The sequence below is a fragment of the Grammomys surdaster genome, unplaced genomic scaffold, assembly GCF_004785775.1.
Source record: "Grammomys surdaster isolate TR1022 unplaced genomic scaffold, NIH_TR_1.0 125692, whole genome shotgun sequence".
Classification (NCBI taxonomy): Eukaryota; Metazoa; Chordata; class Mammalia; order Rodentia; family Muridae; genus Grammomys; species Grammomys surdaster.
Genome location: NW_021620528.1, coordinates 1,601,290 through 1,619,983, shown reverse-complemented (window position 1 = coordinate 1,619,983; position 18,694 = coordinate 1,601,290). Strand labels below are relative to the sequence as shown.

The 18,694-nt window shown below is 35.4% G+C and overlaps 1 protein-coding gene across 5 annotated transcripts in view; it reads right to left on the bottom strand.

The window, feature by feature from the left end:
• The window catches only part of Nrg3 (neuregulin 3), a 1,037,811-nt gene that overhangs the window by 218,260 nt on the left and 800,857 nt on the right, over positions 1-18,694 (bottom strand). The gene's annotated exons all lie outside the window — the stretch shown is intronic.

Genomic DNA, 18,694 nt, shown 5'->3' with positions numbered 1-18,694 from the left:
AGCAGATTGCATTTTTATTAAACCAAAAATTGCATGGCTCAGCTGAGTAAGCACCAGTTGATAGTTACTAATGAGAAAATGTTTCAGGCCAAGAACTGCATTTTGATTACATGCAAATTCCACCTGATCAATTATATTAATCCGTCAGAAAATATCAAGACTCCATGTCAGAAGAATCATGGGATTCTTACTATGTATTCTGAAATTAACACTGATCTGCAGGGGTGATACATGTTGGGAAAGTGGAAAATTTAGTCATGGATCTGTATCTGATGCCAGATGTAACTCCAACTTACAAGAGTGAGCTGTAAAAGAAGACAAGTAGGAAGTTACAGTAGGGTGAGAGAAAGCGCTTCACACACAGCCTCGATGTCTGAATGCCATCAAATTCCTTTGAACAGATTGTTTTAAAAATACTAATGTTGAGTAACGCTATATCAAAGCACATGTGCATGTTTCTAGTATAGATTGAGTTAAATGACATACTACAATTGTTAACTTACTGCTTCCAATAATGCTTTACACACTTTTCATTACTTCTAAACCTAAAAAAGTTGCTTTTTAAAAATATCTTTCTTATATTGCCCCAACATCTATGAAACACTGAGATTTTCTTGCAGTTATATAACTTTGCTTTCTGACACAGATTGTAAGGCAACCAAAAACTACTGCCTCCACAAAAATATTTTGAATATGTCTTCTCAAAAAGTAAACAGAGGATTAATACCAGATTTTTTAATTTTAACAAAAATACAAACAAGACAGCAAAACATTGAAATGTATAAAAAGCACCATCACCTTTAGATGGACAACTATCTAAAAGATCTTTCAACAGAACTATTCTTTAAAACTCACTAAAGGAAATTTAACTTCTGGAATAACCAGCTGACTTACTCATGGTTGCTTGGCCCAGCAGAAGAAGGTGCTCATCAGCCTAAGCTTGGTGTTTTGGGAATGTTCTTTGACAAGAAAATGGTGGCATGCCCAAATGATTCTGCCAGCCTTGTTGCATGTAGGAGCTGGGCACAGGATTGAGAGCACCCATTGATGTGAAATGGTCTTGACATTTGAATTTGAGTTTTGACATTCAGATTTATAGGTACTCATTCCTCATTCCTGGACATTGAGAAAAGTACAGTAACAAACAAACCAGGCCAGGCAATGCCAGGTGGACTCCAGAGAGCTGTGAAACACCAATTTTTTTAGGGTTGTAGAGGCAGATTCAGCATTGATTTGAAGGCACAGATGGATGCTGTCCACAGGGACATAGGAACCTGCTCAGTTTTGTTTTAGGAGAAAATGAACAGGTGGTGGCTCTCTTACTTTCCTGTCTCCATGAAATCACTTTCTCTTACCTGAAACGCCCTTCTGAAACTTATAATCCTGGAAAATTCCCACTCCTCTAAGAAAGAACAGCTAAGACACACATTCCTGCTCATAACCTAGACAACATAATTGATCTCTTTTTATACTTGGAGTATGATGTGCTGTCCTTTAAAACAGATCACTCAAGAAGCACTTTGCTAAGTAATGAGGATCAAGTTGGGAGTGAGTCATTGTTCTTCCCTAGAAGCCACTGCAGGGTAGAGTGAAGGCAAGGCTTCACTCCAGTGAGGTAATGAGGGCAAAGATGAAAGAAGCCAAGGAGGCTGTCAGAGAACCATGGCATCTTGTCATTTGAAATGCAAGACACACTGGCATATCATCTTTGAACAAGAGCAGAAATATAAGACATACAGAAAAATCTATGTGTGTATATGCATGCATGTATACACATTCATGTATAAAGGAGAAGCAGTTGGAAGACAGAACATCTAGGGATTTCCAATATGATGACAATGTCAAAGGTTAGAAAGAAAAAAATGGCCGGGCAGTGGAGGCACACGCCTTTAATCCCAGTACTTGGGAGGCAGATGCAGGTGGATTTCTGAGTTTGAGGCCAGCCTGGTCTACAGAGTGAGTTCCAGGACAGCTAGGACTATACAGAGAAACCCTGTCTCAAAACAAACAAACAAACAAAAAAACAAAACAAAAAAAGAGATGAATTTAAAAATCTAAAAGCACTTCTAAATGATATGTTTGTACTACAGAAAGTTACACAAGGGGAGCTGAGCTAAAACCAGCAAACTCATAGAAGATTTGGAAAACTGCAGTACTTGAAAGTCATGTGAATTGTTTCTGCAGATTATTTGTCTCCTGGTTCTAGTTCTCCTGCCAGTCTTCACACAAAACTGACTATAACCTTATCTCTAATCAAAAAAGCAGAAGCATTCCCTGACCCTACAACATAAGTATAAGTCAAATATGGAGAAAGTTAACTATTTGTCATAATCCCCATGATTGTAGACTTTTGGCTTGGTAAATACAGATATCAATATATTCTTCTTGATTTTGGGCATGAATCTCAACAAGCTGACTCCAAGAAAGACTTGCAATTATTTTGAAAAGATTTTAAAAAGTCAATTAGAAGAAAAGAAACATAGCGTTAGGTTCTGATTTTATATTTGAGGCTAAAATGACATATCTACTGAATAGGATGGCTTTTATTATCTAAGACAAAATAATTTGTTGCTTTTCTGTATGCTATGCACACAGGACTCTCATCGATAAGGCCAGAGATAGGGAACATTGGTGTTTTACCTGAATATCATGGAAATTAATCAGAGTTCAAAGTGGATAATAATAAGAAACTGTGATGTTGATATACAACCTGACACTCACTCTGAACAAGGTGACATATACTCATCATTTCCAGGTGTTCACTAGTATGCACTCTATCTGACCCAAAAAATAATGCTATAGAAACTGCAGGAGGACTCAGAGAGGAAGAAAGAGGAGGTAGCTTGGTGAGGAACCAGAAGACTAGAGAAATAACACTCTATCATCCTTTTACCATTCCTGTCCCAAATTTTAGACCAATGCAAGATCAAGCTTGTCTTTTCTTGATCCTCAAATAATCAAGAGAAAGCAGCCCACATAAGACCCTCTTACTCTTTCAAAGGGTATCCTATTTATAAGATCTCAAACAAAGTGTCCTCTTTTTCTGAAACAGTATCCTCATCACTACTACCATTTACAGGCCACCCCAGGACGCCTGGAAACAAGACAGAAACAGGACAAGAGCCCATGGATGACAATAGGCCTATGGGGCTGATGGTTAAACAGCAGGAAGACTAGAAAACAAGAAAGAGTACAAAGGCTGAAACTGTAAGTAGCAGTGGACAAGAAAATGGAGTAAAACTTTGGGGTGGCTCAAATGGAGAATAAGATATAAATACTTGTTTTCATGTATATTTAAAATAAGAAGGAGAGTTAAACATGATACATTAGAGCTGCAATCCTAGCACTGGATATTTCAAGTTTGAACCCATCCAGGACTACACAGAGAGTCTGTTAACCAAGACTGGTGTAAATGTCAGGGAACAATTTTTAGAATAAAGGAAAAAATCATACCTTAATTTTCTGCAAATTATCCCGAGAGGCAAACGTAACAAAATAATATGAAGATTTCTGCAATGTTAATCTGTTACCTCTCACCTCATCCTAACTCACCTCAAATGAATGCATTGAGATCCTTGTCCTGTCTTCCATTTATTTCTTTGACAACTTAAAATAAATGCATGGATCACCAGCTCCAAGGTCCTCTCACAATCCAGGATTTCATTAGCATTCTCGCTAAGCTAAGTTCTATGAACACACATTAGAGACACAAAAAACCTGTAGTAAGCAACAACCGACTGTTTTTCCTTTCATTCTGATAAAGCACTTTCTAGAAAATCCAAACTCTAAAATACTTCTCTTCAACAGAACATCAAAGGCAATGTCCAATCATATGTCTATTAAGCCAAAAGGAGGACATGTAGATTCTTGCCAGCCCATATTTCTAGATAAATATCAATTTCAGTGTATTTCTCATTGATTCTTTGCTTTGTGAATAAATTCTCTGCTCTGGCTCCTATAGAGAAATTTTAGTCCAGTAACATGGCAAGGGATCATATCCAAAAATATGATCTGGCAGGAATAGAGACATGCCCTGGCCCTGAATAGAATACAAATACATCCTTAGTATAAACCTTTAATCCCAAACAATGTTGATAAGGTTAGTTTATAGAGGAAGTAGCCATATTGGAAAGTGATGTCCAATTCAAGGGTGGAAAACATGATGAAACAGAGAAACATTTGACAGAAAGAGTCAGAGATAAGATACGCTCAACTCTCACGAGAACAGACAGGAAAGAGATGCTGCTTAAGAGCAGAGAAAGACACACACACACATGCACACACATGTGCACATGCACACATATACAGACACACACACACACATACACAGAGTCATATAGAGAGACAGAGATAGAAAAAGACTGGGACAGAAAGACAGAGGAGGTAGTTTTACCAGGAAATTTTTACATAGACAGGTTGCAGGTGGAGACAGAACAAGGAAAAGAATGAGATGGAGCCAGAGGATTAGAACATATTACCAGAGTTAGTCTGATGCCAAGCAGAGAAATTCTGTCAGAAAGCCTACAGAAGCCAGTTTGAATTAGTCAGCTTGGAGAGGAGTTTGGGGCAGAACAGCTGAGTTGAACCAGCCAGCCACAGTTCATGAAGAGCTAAAAAAGAAGAAGCTGTTTATTCAGTAATAAGCCTCCAAGACCACAACTATATCTCTATATCTGGTGGCTAAAAGTTGTATTTACAATTGTCCATTTTGATAATACCCATACTGCTAAGATGGACACTTCTGGTTCTTGTTTCATCTTTCCTTCAATCTGAGCATTGTTAACTTTCTCTTTTGTATGTTGAATCTAGAGTGTTCCTGAGGTTTTATGGCAAAGAAGCCAGGCCATCATGTGAATAAACAAATTCAGACATAGCTAGAAGCTACATCTTTATTGGTCGGTCACTTTAGAAAATCATCATTATATTTTACATATGTGTAGAAAAAGTGTCTCCAAGAATAAGACTTTGAGTAAGAGTGTAAATGAGTCTATATTACAGACTTGAACAAAAAGATTGTGATTGGAAATAGTAATTTTCAAGCAAAGTTCATCTAATTGATATATTCACTCAGTTCCCACAAATATTTAATAAATAAAAAAAAAGTACGGAGTTTTTAAAATGGACTTTCCAAATCATTACAATAAAGTTTAAATATCATATTTGTAATTTAATTAAGTTAAAATACATGTATCCATGCCTTATTTTATATGTTAAAACAGTATGAAAAATAAGGATGTAATTAAAACTATAATAAAGCCAGAATAACTTATGTGTTTTGTGGGTAACAATGCACTAGCAGACTTGGAATTCATGGAAATAATACCTATCATTCATAGCCAATGGCCTATAAAACTAAGAACTAGAAAAGGAAATTTTAATTACCTACCAGTAAAATAGAACCTGAGTTCTATGTGGGCCTACAAGAAGACATGGCATCCTTAACTGCTCAGAAGTTTCTTAATTGATAACTATCTAAACCTGACTTCAGGAACTCTGAAACTTCTCATATTACTATCTAGCAGGAGGCTCTCTTATAAAAAACAAAGATTCACTATTGCACCCTTCTCTAAGAAGTCAATGTATATGAGTTGTCAGTTACCCAAGCGTTCACAGCATTAGGAAGGTTGAGATTCATCTGACTTAAAGCCACTGAGAGTTAACAAATAGATCTAGGGACATCAAGACTAACTTTTATTATATTCATTAAAAGTCTTAAGTTTATGGTTACTTCAAATATATTGTCATTCTATACTTGGTACAGAAAATTGTGATTTTATAATTCTATCATTAGCTCAATTATAATCTATGGATTAAATCTTTGTAAAGTAAAGATCAGGTGTGCAGCTTTTCACTGACTATCGACTTATAACATTTAGCAACCAACAGAGAAAAGCATGGCATTATCTGCATAAATAAAGGTGAGCATATGCAAATATCACAGTCTGTTACACTCTTACAGGTTACAGAGAACAGAACTATAACAATATACACATAATGATAGATAGGCAACTTGACTCGCACTAGTCATGCTTAATCATCTGACTTCCCTTAGAAGGCACTTTAAAGATGGCACTTTAACCCTCACTGTAGTCCACTGCTCTTTCTCTTAATATGCAAATCACACGTGTAAACATCATCCCTTCACCCAAATTGTGTCTTTCCAAATCACACTGGTACAAGCTATTTTTCAATTGTACATTTCAAGATGGGCATTGTGTTTATATTTTTCATAAATTCAGAAAATTATATAAAATTATGGAAAGATATACAGTCAAAATTTATCCCAGAATTAACTGGTTTGTATTTGAAACTTGAGTAAAATAATTAGTTTTATTTTATACTGTTGTAAAGTAAATATTTCAAATTATAAGCCAGTATGAAAGAAAAACATGGAACTCTGGATCAAGAATACTTAAGGCACTAATGGGTAAGAAAAGGCACTAGCAGAAAAGACTCCTATAATTATTTGATACTTAGTATGCATTAAAACTTAAGTCTCAGTGTTTGGCTCTAGTAATCTCATGCCACAAGCTATTATTTCCATGATTAATCTCTATGAAATTTTTCACTTAGGAGCACATCTTCTTTTGTACTTAAGAACTGATAACATGATGAAGCCCTCCAGTGATTTTCCATTGAGTGTTATTATATGATCAATTACTTCTTAGCATGCGTCTCTTGAAGACACAGAAGTAAGGCTCATTATATACTTTCTGTTTTATAGTTAAGTTACTGGAGGGATACGTTTAACTAAAGAGCACACTCAGGTCTCAGAAGTTTACGTTCAGAGCTGCAAAGCTATTTTGAAACATGCAACATGAGTTTCCAGACACAACCCATTCTATTTAGCTTTAAATAGCTTGAAAATCCAGAAATATAATGTATTCAAGTAAGTATAAGGCAGGAAACTCCATTTGAGACAAAGTAGGATATTTTACTTAGTTAAAATAGTCAACAATGTTAAGTACTACTAATAAAATAATATGAAAATAATTACATATGTAATGTGGATGAAGTCACAGAATGATACAAAGAGTATTTGACAGCAATATTAGAAGTATGGGGTTCCTTCAATTAACATGGGTTAGATATATCATTGGTATGGCAATGCAAACCTCTACGACAACTTCTGGTAAACATGGGCTTTAAAATACATATGCACTATCTTTCCATTTATGGGTACAAGTAAAATATAACTATATGAGCAGCTACAGAGGACATATGTGGATTAATCTGCTCCCTCTCTACACGTGCCCTAGGCTCAAGAACCCTTGTAGGAGGTTAGGCAGAAAGAACAAGGATGGAGGATGGGAAAGTACTGATATAAAAAGTAAACTTTATAATAGTGATTTGGGCATTGGGCAGATGAATTCATAGCAGCTATGGTGGCCTGGACAAGATCAAACTAGTTACTAGTGTTAGCAGCAACGAGGAAGGGGCGCAAGAACTCCCACCTATAGCTTAGCAGCTATTGATTGTTAATAGGTGCTGGTGTGAAGAAAAGTCTTTTTTTTTTTCCTTCTTCTTCTCTTGGTGGAGTGGTAATTATCAGGTTGTATACACCCCAGTGAAAGCTTCTGCACAGTGAGAACACAGGTAGCACTACCTAAAATTTTGGGGTCAAGGTATAAATACTATAAGAAGATATGAACTTGAGAGTAAGACTTCATAGGAGGTTTATCTGCTTCTGATTTAATTTTGGTACCTGGTATCTGTCTAGAAAATTGTCCATTTCATCCAGATTTTCCAGGATTTTATTTTTTTTTAGTATAGGCTGTTATAATAGGATTTTTGAATTTCCCCAGTTTCTGTTGTCATGTCTCTCTTTTCAGTTCTGATTTTGTTAATTTGGATACTGTATCTGTGCCCTCTGGTGAGTCTGGCTAAGGGTTTATCTATATTGTTGATTTTCTCAAAGAATCAGCTCTTGGTTTCGTTGATTCTTTGTAGAGTTCTTTTTGTTTCTACTTGATTGATTTCAACTCTGAGTTTGATTATTTCTTGCTGTCTAATCCTCTTGGGTATATTTGCTTCTTTTTGTTCTAGAGCTGTCAGGTGTGCTGTCAAGCTGAGAGTGTATGCTCTCTCCAGTTTCTTTTTGTAGGCACTTAGACTATCCATCTCATGTACAGTCACCAAAGATAGATGCTGATGTGGATGCCAGGAAGTGCATGCTGACAGGAGCCTGATATAGTTGTCTTTTTTTGAGATCTGCCAGAGCCTGATATACACAGAGGTGGATACTCACAGGTAACCATTGAACTGATCATGGGGTTCCCAATGGAGGAGTGAGAGAGAAGACTGAGGAGATGAAGTGGTTTGTGGCCCAGTGGGGAGAACAACAATACCAACCATCCAGAGCTCTCAAGGTCTAAACCACCAGCCTGGGAGCACATAGGGAGAGATCCATGGCTCCACCTGTATATGTAGGGGAGGATGGCCTTGTCGGGCATAGGTAGGAGAGGAGATCCTTGGTCCTGTAAAACCTGGATGCACCAGTGTGGGGAAATTGGAAGGTGGGAAGATGGGAGTGGGTGGGTGGGTGGGGGCACATCCTCATAGAATCAGGAGGAGGGGAAATGGGGTGGGTTGGGGAGAAATGGGGAAAGAGGGTAACATCTGAAATGTAAATAAAATATCCAATAAAAAAAAGAACAAAGCAAAAAAGACTTCATAGGAGGGTCTTGGGAAGAATTGGAAGGAAGGGTTATGATAAGATAATCAAGGTACAATGTATGCATGTATGAAACTTTCAATGACAAACAGATTTGAGAAAAAATAAATTATTAAAAAAACTATATCTTATCTAAATTATCCAATATGCTTTTATTATCAAAGAAAATAATTATTTGGCACACTTCATGTCCCAGTGGACATTTCCTCTTGCTATTTTGTGCTTTGTTACGTGTTAATATAAAATTAAATTATATTACCTTTTGTATTAAAAATATTGGCTATATGAAAAAAAAAGCTACTTCAAATAGAGGATTGTTGAAGGACAAACAGGATATAAGTTTCTACTACTTATGTAATCTGTGAGTTTACAAAGTATGATAGCCCTTGCACTAGGGTGGGAGAAGCTCTGCATGGAACAGAGCTGAAAATAAAGATAGCTGAAGAGTACAGACTAGAGACAGAGAGGCTGAGATAGAAGCATGTCAGCACACAAAATGTGTAAGTAAAGTATATACATCAAATGAAGACCCATAGACCTGGAAATCTCAGCTCTGTTATTGCCCCTGGGCCCCAGGCTCAACATAGGACAGTCGCCACTGGACTTTACACAAGAGTCTGGAAACAATCTGCAAAGTAATTGAGAAGTCAGTGGCATTCTGATAATGAGAGACACCATAGTGATATTGGTCCCAAGCTAAGTATCTTCAAATGATGATTCTCCAGGTCAAAATACATTTTCAATACATTATGTGGTTCTCCCAGTATGCTCCTGAAATCCTGCTCTTAGCCAGATAGTATGAAACGTAGAAACACAGTACTAATCTTAGGACTTGAAAGTTAGGGCTAAGTCAAAAAGATTTCAAAAGTTTAATACCTAGCCTGAGCTAGATAGATGGACATTTTCTCTTTTTAAAGGAGGAGGAGGAGGAGAAAATAGAAGACGAGATAGAAGAATAGGAAGAGGAGGAGGAGGAAGAGGAAGAAGAGGAAGAGAAGGAGGAAGAAGGAGGACGAGGACGAGGAGGAGGGAGGAATAGAAGAGAAGGAGGAGAATAAAGAGGAAGAGGATAAAAGTAAGAGAGTAAGGAAACAAGAACCAAGTTGTCAGACCAACAAAACAAGAAATGTATGTGTATCATATCTCCCCTCCCCTCAGACAGTGTCCCAAAAAAAAAAAAATCACTTTCCTTAAGTTGGTTTGTCAGCTGTTTTGTCACAGCAATAAGAAAATCAATAGCACACACTGTTTAATATAAAGAGGTCATCAGTGCAGTACTTGACAAGAGAGTTAATCTCAGGAAGAAAAGGACCAATTTCTAGGATCTGTGTCACAAGAGGGTTCTACCTCCATCCCTTAATCCATGACCAGGACCATATTATTGCTGTGGGATAACGTTCTGCTGTGCTAGAACATTTGGAGCTCAATAGCATACAGTGAGTTACTATCACACAGACCAATCTCACGCAAATTATAAAATACTGCTTTCATTCTTCATTGCTTTGTTTTATTTTCTATGTCACTTCAATATAAGCAAATCCCTATGGATAAAAATGTTTTTAAACAGCAATGTTTTCCTGAGTCTTTTGCTACAGACTCCTTCCTTAAAAGCTTTGTCTGACCCTTTCTGTCTTTGTCCACACTGTTTGAGCATCACAGAGTAAACAAGTCAGGGCCCAGCAGAGGGTATGGGGGAAAGCTGCCTCCCAAACTCCTCTTTTCTCCTGGCTTAGACAATGCTGTTCCCTGCTGTTTAATTTTGAATAGTTACTCAAAAATGGAGTTTTTTAAAAAAGTAAATTCTAGCCCATTTCCTATCAAGAGTACATCAACAAATGTGTCAAAATAAGTACTTTTTTATTTTTTGCAAATTCTTGAAGCCTTCATCAGTGATTTGCTTTCAGGAGTAACTTCAAGGCAACTAGAAGCTTATATATCAAAAGAGCATTTAAAAAGAGAGCTTTTGTTCAAAGAAATAGGCACATCAAAGCAATTGAATTGAAAGTAAGAGGGCTTAAATTCTGCAAAGCAATATTAGCCTTTCTGAAATGAAAACCTTGAACACACAAAATGTGAATAGAAGTCAAATCTCATATTAAATTTTATTACTTAGAGATGACTTGCTATGTCAGTTAAGAGATGACATTTCAAAATAATTCAAAAAAATCATGTTCAGATAGATGATATTTGTTCATGCCACAAACTAAAATTCAGTCAGCAACCCCTGCTCCTATATTATGTGAAGGTAAATATTAACATGCATACCCATTCGTCATTCTAGAACACACAGCAAATTCTTTCAGTACATTTCAATCAGGGAGAAGCATGATGAAGAATAGAATGTTTTGACAGGACATTTTCTTTTTACTCCTTCCTAGATTCTGCTTTCTTTTTCCACAAAAGCACACCTATCTAATAAACATCGAAGCAATTCCTGAGTAACTGGAATTCTTAAGTTTTCATTTCTATGCACTGGTCACAAACTTGAAAGCTTTATCCTACTTTATTTTCTGTATATTTATTTATAGCATTTTCTGTTAGAGTTACAATATTTGCTATTCCAAACCTTTGCCTCAAACCTTTATAGAGTATCACATATATATGACCACAGCCCAGAAACACTAATTCAGGTTACACCAAAAACCATGTTACAATGTGGTAATAGTCTCATGGAGTGTTATGGTAACTGAATAATAGTCATAAATGCAGTTTTCTAAAACACTGGTGAAAATATGAGGTAGGTGGCTTATAGCAAGGCCAGGGTCCTGTATATGTATTCCAAATGGATTTAATGATTAGTCACAGGATGACAGGCTGTATAAAGGTGGCAATAAATGTCTACATGTGAGAATAAGATAGCTGAAGGTAATTTGTGTTTGGACCTACAATAACTCTAATTTTTCACAATCACTGGAATTCTAATCAGCCAATCAGCTTTGTAGAATGTCTTATGTATGTGACCCATGAGTATTATCATGCTTAGTTACACTTAGCAGTCATCAAGATCATATTTACAGAGTTAAGGTTCCAGTACTAATTTTGCTTTGTATCATATACAAATCTTTTCTCAATTCTAATATTTTATACTAAATTATTTATTTATATTTCAGCAAAGCTTCTCCTCCCCTTCCTAGGTACTTCCTCTTACCTCCTGTCTCCCCTCTTCATCTACATATTCACCCCTTCTTCTCATAAAAAAGGAGTCCTCCCATAGATATCAAACAAACTTGGCATATCAAGTTGCAGTAAGACTAGGTACACCTTCCTTTATGGAGGCTGAATGAGGCAGTCCATTAGGGAAAAGGGATCAAAAGGCATTCAGTGTAGTCAGAGACAGCCTCTGTTCCTTCTTTAAGAGTCTCACATGAAGACTCAAGTACACAACTGTTACATATGTGCAGAGGGCCTAGGTCTGTCCCATGCATGCTCTCTGGTTGGCAATTCAGTCTCTGTGAGCCTCTATGACCCCAGGTTAGTTTATTTGTAGGTTTGCTTGTGGTGTTCTTGATCCCCCTGGCTCCTTCAATCCCCTTTTCTATAGGATTCTGGTGTTCTTGATCCCTCTGGCTCTTTCAATCCCCTTTTCTATAGGATTCCCAAGTCTCCCTCTAATGATTGGCTGTGAGTCTCTGCATCAGTTTCCATCAATTGCTGGATGAACCCTCTCTGATATTAGTTATGCTAGGCTCCTGTCTGGTGTCTGTGGTACTAGAGGGAGTCTGGAGAAGGAGGCAGAGCTGTGAGCCAGCGCATGGAGTGCAGGAGGCAGGGTTCAGTTTACCCCATATATAAACCTTTAATCCTTAAAATTTTCACATAATTATTAAAAAATTAGTTTTGCAGTTTCATATCATTGTGATTGGACACTTTGCCTAGTAGTAAATAGGTTATGTTTTACTATCTTAAAGCTAATCTTTAATCATCTAGCTTACCAAGAATTTCTTTTCTTTTATGTGATTATTTGATGAATTTTAATCAGTTTATATTTCTCAAATTGAAAAAAATCAGATTGTGTTACATTAGCAGGCAGTAAGTTCTTTCTTTATGGTACTGATAACTCATACTGATAAACACTGAGAGCATGTTAAACAATGCAATTTAAACTATCTTGTGTCATGATTTTCAGACCATGAATGTAACATAAACTTGCTTTGTTGGCAATCAGTCTTCTTTTTCTTCATCTTTCCTATTTTTTGTCAAATAGATCAATACTAGTTGTATAGTTTTAAGCAAAGTTTATGATAATAGCTCAAATTCTAATTTGTTTTACTCCATGTATTTATCATAGAGCCATGCACATTCTCTGTTGTTCACACGTAGAGGTCAGGTGACAGCATGAAGGAACTGAATATTTCCCTTAACAAACAATTTCCTGGATCAAACTTAGGTTATCTGACTTGATGGCAAGAACCTTTGCCTCCAAAATATCTTGCCAGTCTACTAGCTCATATTTTAAGCCCTAGACTATGTAGCCTTTGCATTCCTTTTACAGGAAGAAATATTTTAGAACAATGCTGATATTTAAGCATTTATATGAAAAGTATGTATTAATCATTGTATTAGCTCAACTTATACTTAATTTTTAAATTACCAATTCTTTAAGATCGACGTGGGAAATAAAGGAATCTAAAGAATCAGGGAACTAGAGAAAACCAATGGACTAGTACACAACAACAAAGTACAGTAAGACAGATTAGCTGATAGAGGCACATGTGACCGAACAACAGTTTGGTTAATATAGACGAGATTAGTATAGGGAAGCACCTGCTGAATAAAACCTTCCCTGTTATTCCCTGCAGAAGACAATATTAGGAGACATTAAAGACTATAAACTGTTGCTACAATTTTCATGGCTTGAACTTGTGTGTGTGTGTGTGTGTGTGTGTGTGTGTGTGTGTGTGTGTACTGCTTGTCATATGATTTCATTGCTGCTCATTTGGGAGACTGATTTCCATTTTTTAGTTTTTGCTCTCAATTCCAGATTTAATATCTGACTATGTTAGACTTTTAAAATTCATTGAGCTTCCAAACTGTTTCCTAAGCTTCAAAATAAATGAAATGCCAAGGATCCATTGTAAAAATGTTGTGGTCCAGTAGTAAAGTTTCCACAAATATTTACTTGGTATTTTAAATGTGCAATCTTTTGGAACAATTGAATTCCACTTCCCCATTCATAATCAAAATGAGCATATCTTTATTTAACTGTTCAGTTGAACATCTTCTTTATACTTTGAAATATTTGCAAATATAATAACAGCTATACTTTTCCTTGTTTTGCTCCAGCAATAGAAGTTTTATAAAGCAAGCATGACTTCTTTCTTGTTTTACACAAGTCACTGATAATACCTTTTCAAATGTGTTGACTCTTTAGCTGTCCTTCTCCTATAATTCTCATTTTAACCTTGAACATGACACATTGTGTAAAACTTTTCCCACAAAAATTCTAATGGATGATATTCTGTTGCTAAAAATTTCTGACTGAGTTTTGTTTATTGCATTGATTTAGAATTCAATCTACTGACTGCTTGGAAGTGTTCCAAATTTGGTTTTCATGAGAAAAGATTTGGATCAGCTTTTGTTCAGCCATCTTTTCTTTTAGAATTTTTTAAACTATGCCCATAAACTATAAAGTGTATTACTTTCAAGAAAATATGGCTCTTTTATTATAATTGAAGTATTTCTCACATGTTAATTTTTTCTGTTTAAGAATGATTTAATGATGAGGGATGGAAATTAATTTAACTTCATGTTTTTAATTTGTAATTTATTTTCATTTAAATGCTTAATGTTTTGACTTTTATATTTGACACTTTAATCTATCTGAGAGCTTTTTTAAAAATATGAAATATATATAATTGTTTTCATGTGGACAGTCACTTTTTCCAGTGCAATTTGCAATAATTTTTTGGATCTGACAGTTTTTTATTAATTCATGTTTTGATAAATTGCATTGTGTATCATTGAACATTATTGGGAAGAGAATGTTTTGCCTGTTTTATATGACTGCTCATATATTTTCATTGTATATGTGCTTATATTTATAGTATATATTTACTTGTGCATGCTATTCTCATATATATTCAATAAAAACAAGGTTCTGTATAATATGCTTCCCATAGAAATATATGTAAGAATTGTATTTTCTAACCCACTCTAGCAAAAATTGGCAAGATTTTGTATCCTGAATTCTTTCTTCTCTCCAGTTTTAATGGGTAGTGTCTGTTTCTATGTCCTTTGTAGACAGACCTATGAAAAGAATATAATGAATTCATCCTGTATATTTCTATTTTCTTTCCCATTCTTTTCTTACTTTGGATAGAACTCAAGCATTAAATTGATTCTTAGAGGATGGCATTTCAACTTCTTCATGATGTCTCCTATAAACTATGAGTGTATTTTTCTCCTTCTTAGCACTTGATTTGTTATTTTCACCTAATTTTAATTCAATTATTCTTCATATTTTTTGGCTGTGTCTTAGATTGATTTTTTACTTTTGGCCCATTTAACTATGTGAATGTGAAAATGAAATGCTGTTATTTCTCTTTTCTTGTTTTGTTGTAAATTTTCCAGGGAGATACCTTTTATCTGGAACAGATACCACAGATACCACATATGTTCTTATTTACTATGAAAAGTATCTCTAGAAAGTTTCCTATACTGGGATATTACTTTTTCTTATCTAGGTTTGGAGCAGTTTATAGGCTACTTTTCAGCTGACTCTAAAGATTTCTATTAAGGAGGATAAGAAGGAATCCAATTGTAAACCAGAGCTAGACATTTATGGGTGACAGAGGATGGTCCCTCCAACATGTGTTATAACTACAGGCTTTGGGTTGTTTATCCTATAACTTATTTCACATTCTGGTATCCATTTGAACTTATGTCTTCAGTGTTAAAACTCATATCCAGTTACTTAAATACAATTTTATGGAAATTTCTTTCAATGTTTGTCCTTCATTGTTCCTTTTTCCTTTCTTTTCTCCCCTGTTTTCCTTCAAGAACAGATTATCCTTATTCTGCCATTTATTTCCATTTTTAAGTGATATAGAAGTATTGAGATTCTATCAATAGGAGTAGGAACATATGTAAGTTCTTTCAAGGACTTACACTTATCATTGCATCATGGTTCCATCTATTATGTCTATTCATTGTATCATGGCCATGTATAACTTCATCTGAATGTCCTTCATCATGCTTCTACCAAGTATGTTAAGAGCTCTGTGCATAGCATCAGATTCTGTTGTCTTTCTGGTACCTAGGGGACTTTTAATAAAACACATAGCATACTTCTGGTCTCACAATTTATTCTATTTTCATTTATTTCTATTATTATTACAGATGCTAATCTGGTTTTACTGAGGTAGCTGTGGTCTCTCTCATTTACTGCCATCCTGTTTTATTTTTTTCTTATATTCACAGAACTAAACTAGCCAGCTGGTTTCTGAAATCAGATATAGATGAATATTTCATATTCTCTCTATACATACTCAACACATTCAAAATAATATTTCATTAGTTTCTCCTGCTGAAACATTTCCTGTTTCATTGTACTGTACCATTATTCAATTGCTGTAAGTTTTACTTAGGGTAGGGAAAATGGACATCTATAGATTGCTGACCATACCTTCATCTGTGAAGTACAGAAGGAGGGCAGTCAGGTACCATGGGATACCTTTGCCTTAAAATGCTGAGACCATGAGAATTTGTTTCTGAAATTTTTTTTTAAATGAGAATACACAGATGAAATTGAATTTTACTCTGTCTTACAGTGAGTAGTCAATTAACTAGTCACAGTTTTTTAAAATTTAGGAACAATTTTGCATTCACTGAGATACTTTTTTCTGTCCAGAAAGGCTTCCTTTTACTTTCATAACTTAAACAAAAGCATCTCTAATTGTTCATCTGGCCATTTTCAATATGGAGGACAAATTTCAATCTGACATTTTAAGTCCTAAAATTATCTTTCAAACTTGCTGTCTGACCAGATGTTCATCAAACTTCCTCCTCTTAGAATGTCATTCAAGGCTCTGCCTGATACTGAGCATCACAGACACTTGAAAAAACACAAATTCAGGCAAGTTACTGGGGCATAAAAGTCAACCTCAGATACAACAATAAAAGCAGAATCAATCTTGTAAACTTCAGCAATCTTCCTTCCACCTCAGCTGCAGTAAATCAAAGCTACTTCATTTCAGTGAGGGTATGACAGAACATTTGAGGTGAAATAATTGTAGCTCACATGGTACATTTTGACCAAATTCCCTGCTCTATAGAAGTAACATACAAAGAATAGATTTGGAAATATATATTGGTCTCAAAAGAAAGATATTGAAAAAAGCAATCAAACTCAAACATACAAATGAAAGCAATTTACTATTTAAATTCTGCATGAAAATGAATTCAATGAAAATGTATATGTATAAAATTAAATATATTCAACCTACTGTAAAAAAAACTGGAAAAACTAGAAGTTCTTCTTTCAATAGTTACATGAATGCCTTTCTGTCTAGCAAATTACTCTTTCTCAAGTATTCTAATACATAAAAATATTTCCTCTCTGAGTACCTTGACAAAAATGACCATTACAAGGCAGCACACACACACACCACTTTCCCAGGTAGAGTACAGCAATACACATAGCATTTTTTTTTTTTTTTTGCTTTCTGTCATAAAGAATGAAAGAATTTCAGCAAGAATAACAGAATAATATAAGAGTAAGTCAGGGTCCAAATATAGCTTATTGTTAGTGCACTTTCTTAGAAATAAGAGTCTTTATCCCAATAAATTAAGCTTATATCCCTGAACTCAACAGAGCCAATGGTCTCTTCCTAAACCCTGTCTTCATACCCAAGAACTTACCTACCTGATTGCCTTCTCTGAAGCTTTGCTTGTGGGCAGTCTTCTCTCTTTTCTGCAAGAATTATTTCTTTCTGTTTATATCACTTATTTTAATCTAGGAACATGACTTTGTTCTAAAATATATTTGATTTCTTCCACTGATATGCCTTCTCTGGTCCTCTTTATAGTGACAGACACAATGAATTTCTTCAATAACTGGTTTCCATTTTCTTCTCTCAACTACACTCAGTATCCCTTAAGTCTGTGACACTGCTCTTCTCAAAATCAAAACTGGTGTTTTTCAAATATCTCTTATTATTTCATTTCTTGGGTATCATCTGAGGCAGTTTAAACAGTCCCTTTCTTCCAACATTGATGTGCTTAAGCTGTCTTCTCTCTCTGTTTTTGACATGTCCATTTATTCCTGTATTTGACTGAAAAATATAATAGGACCAGACATGAAGTGTATCACTTTTTTCTTAAAAACTTCCAAAGGCTTTTGTGGTGCAACTTGATTTGAAAAATAAATTGTGTAACTCACCAGATGCACACACTCACAGGTGATCTGATTCCTGTCTCCCTAGTTCCTCCTCAACTGGAAGAAAAGTTCCTCAATCCCAGCATCACTGACACTTTGGTTCATATTGTTCTTTCTGGGGTCTGTCCCTTGCATTACAGTATGTTCTACACTTGCAGTCTAAAACTAGGTGCCACAGCACTGTCCTTTCAAGTAGCAGCAACAAATAAATGTGTTCAGGTATTGCAAAATATCCCCTGCAAGATAAAATAGCTCCTGAACGTAAACCATTAGTCTAACGTGATCACAAGTCTGATTGCTCAGAGAAGTCCTCGTGCCCTGTTGGTCACTTATTTCCTACAGTGTCACTTGCTTCCAAATTCTAAACTGTTCTTTAATTGATGTGACAATCACATGTTAACATTATTCCTTATCTACATTATTCTTTTTCTAGTGGATTTCATCACCCATTGGGATATTGTTGGTATTTCCAACATTTTAGATTTATCTCATGCAGGTGGTCCTTGTCATAGATGTTTCTCTGAAAGGAATTATCTTTTCCCAAAGAATCTGGCAGCTAGAATTATATTTCTTTGCTAATACAATCTTTTAAGGTAGGATTCTTATTACCTGATTCAACTTACCACTACCTACTTTCAATTTTT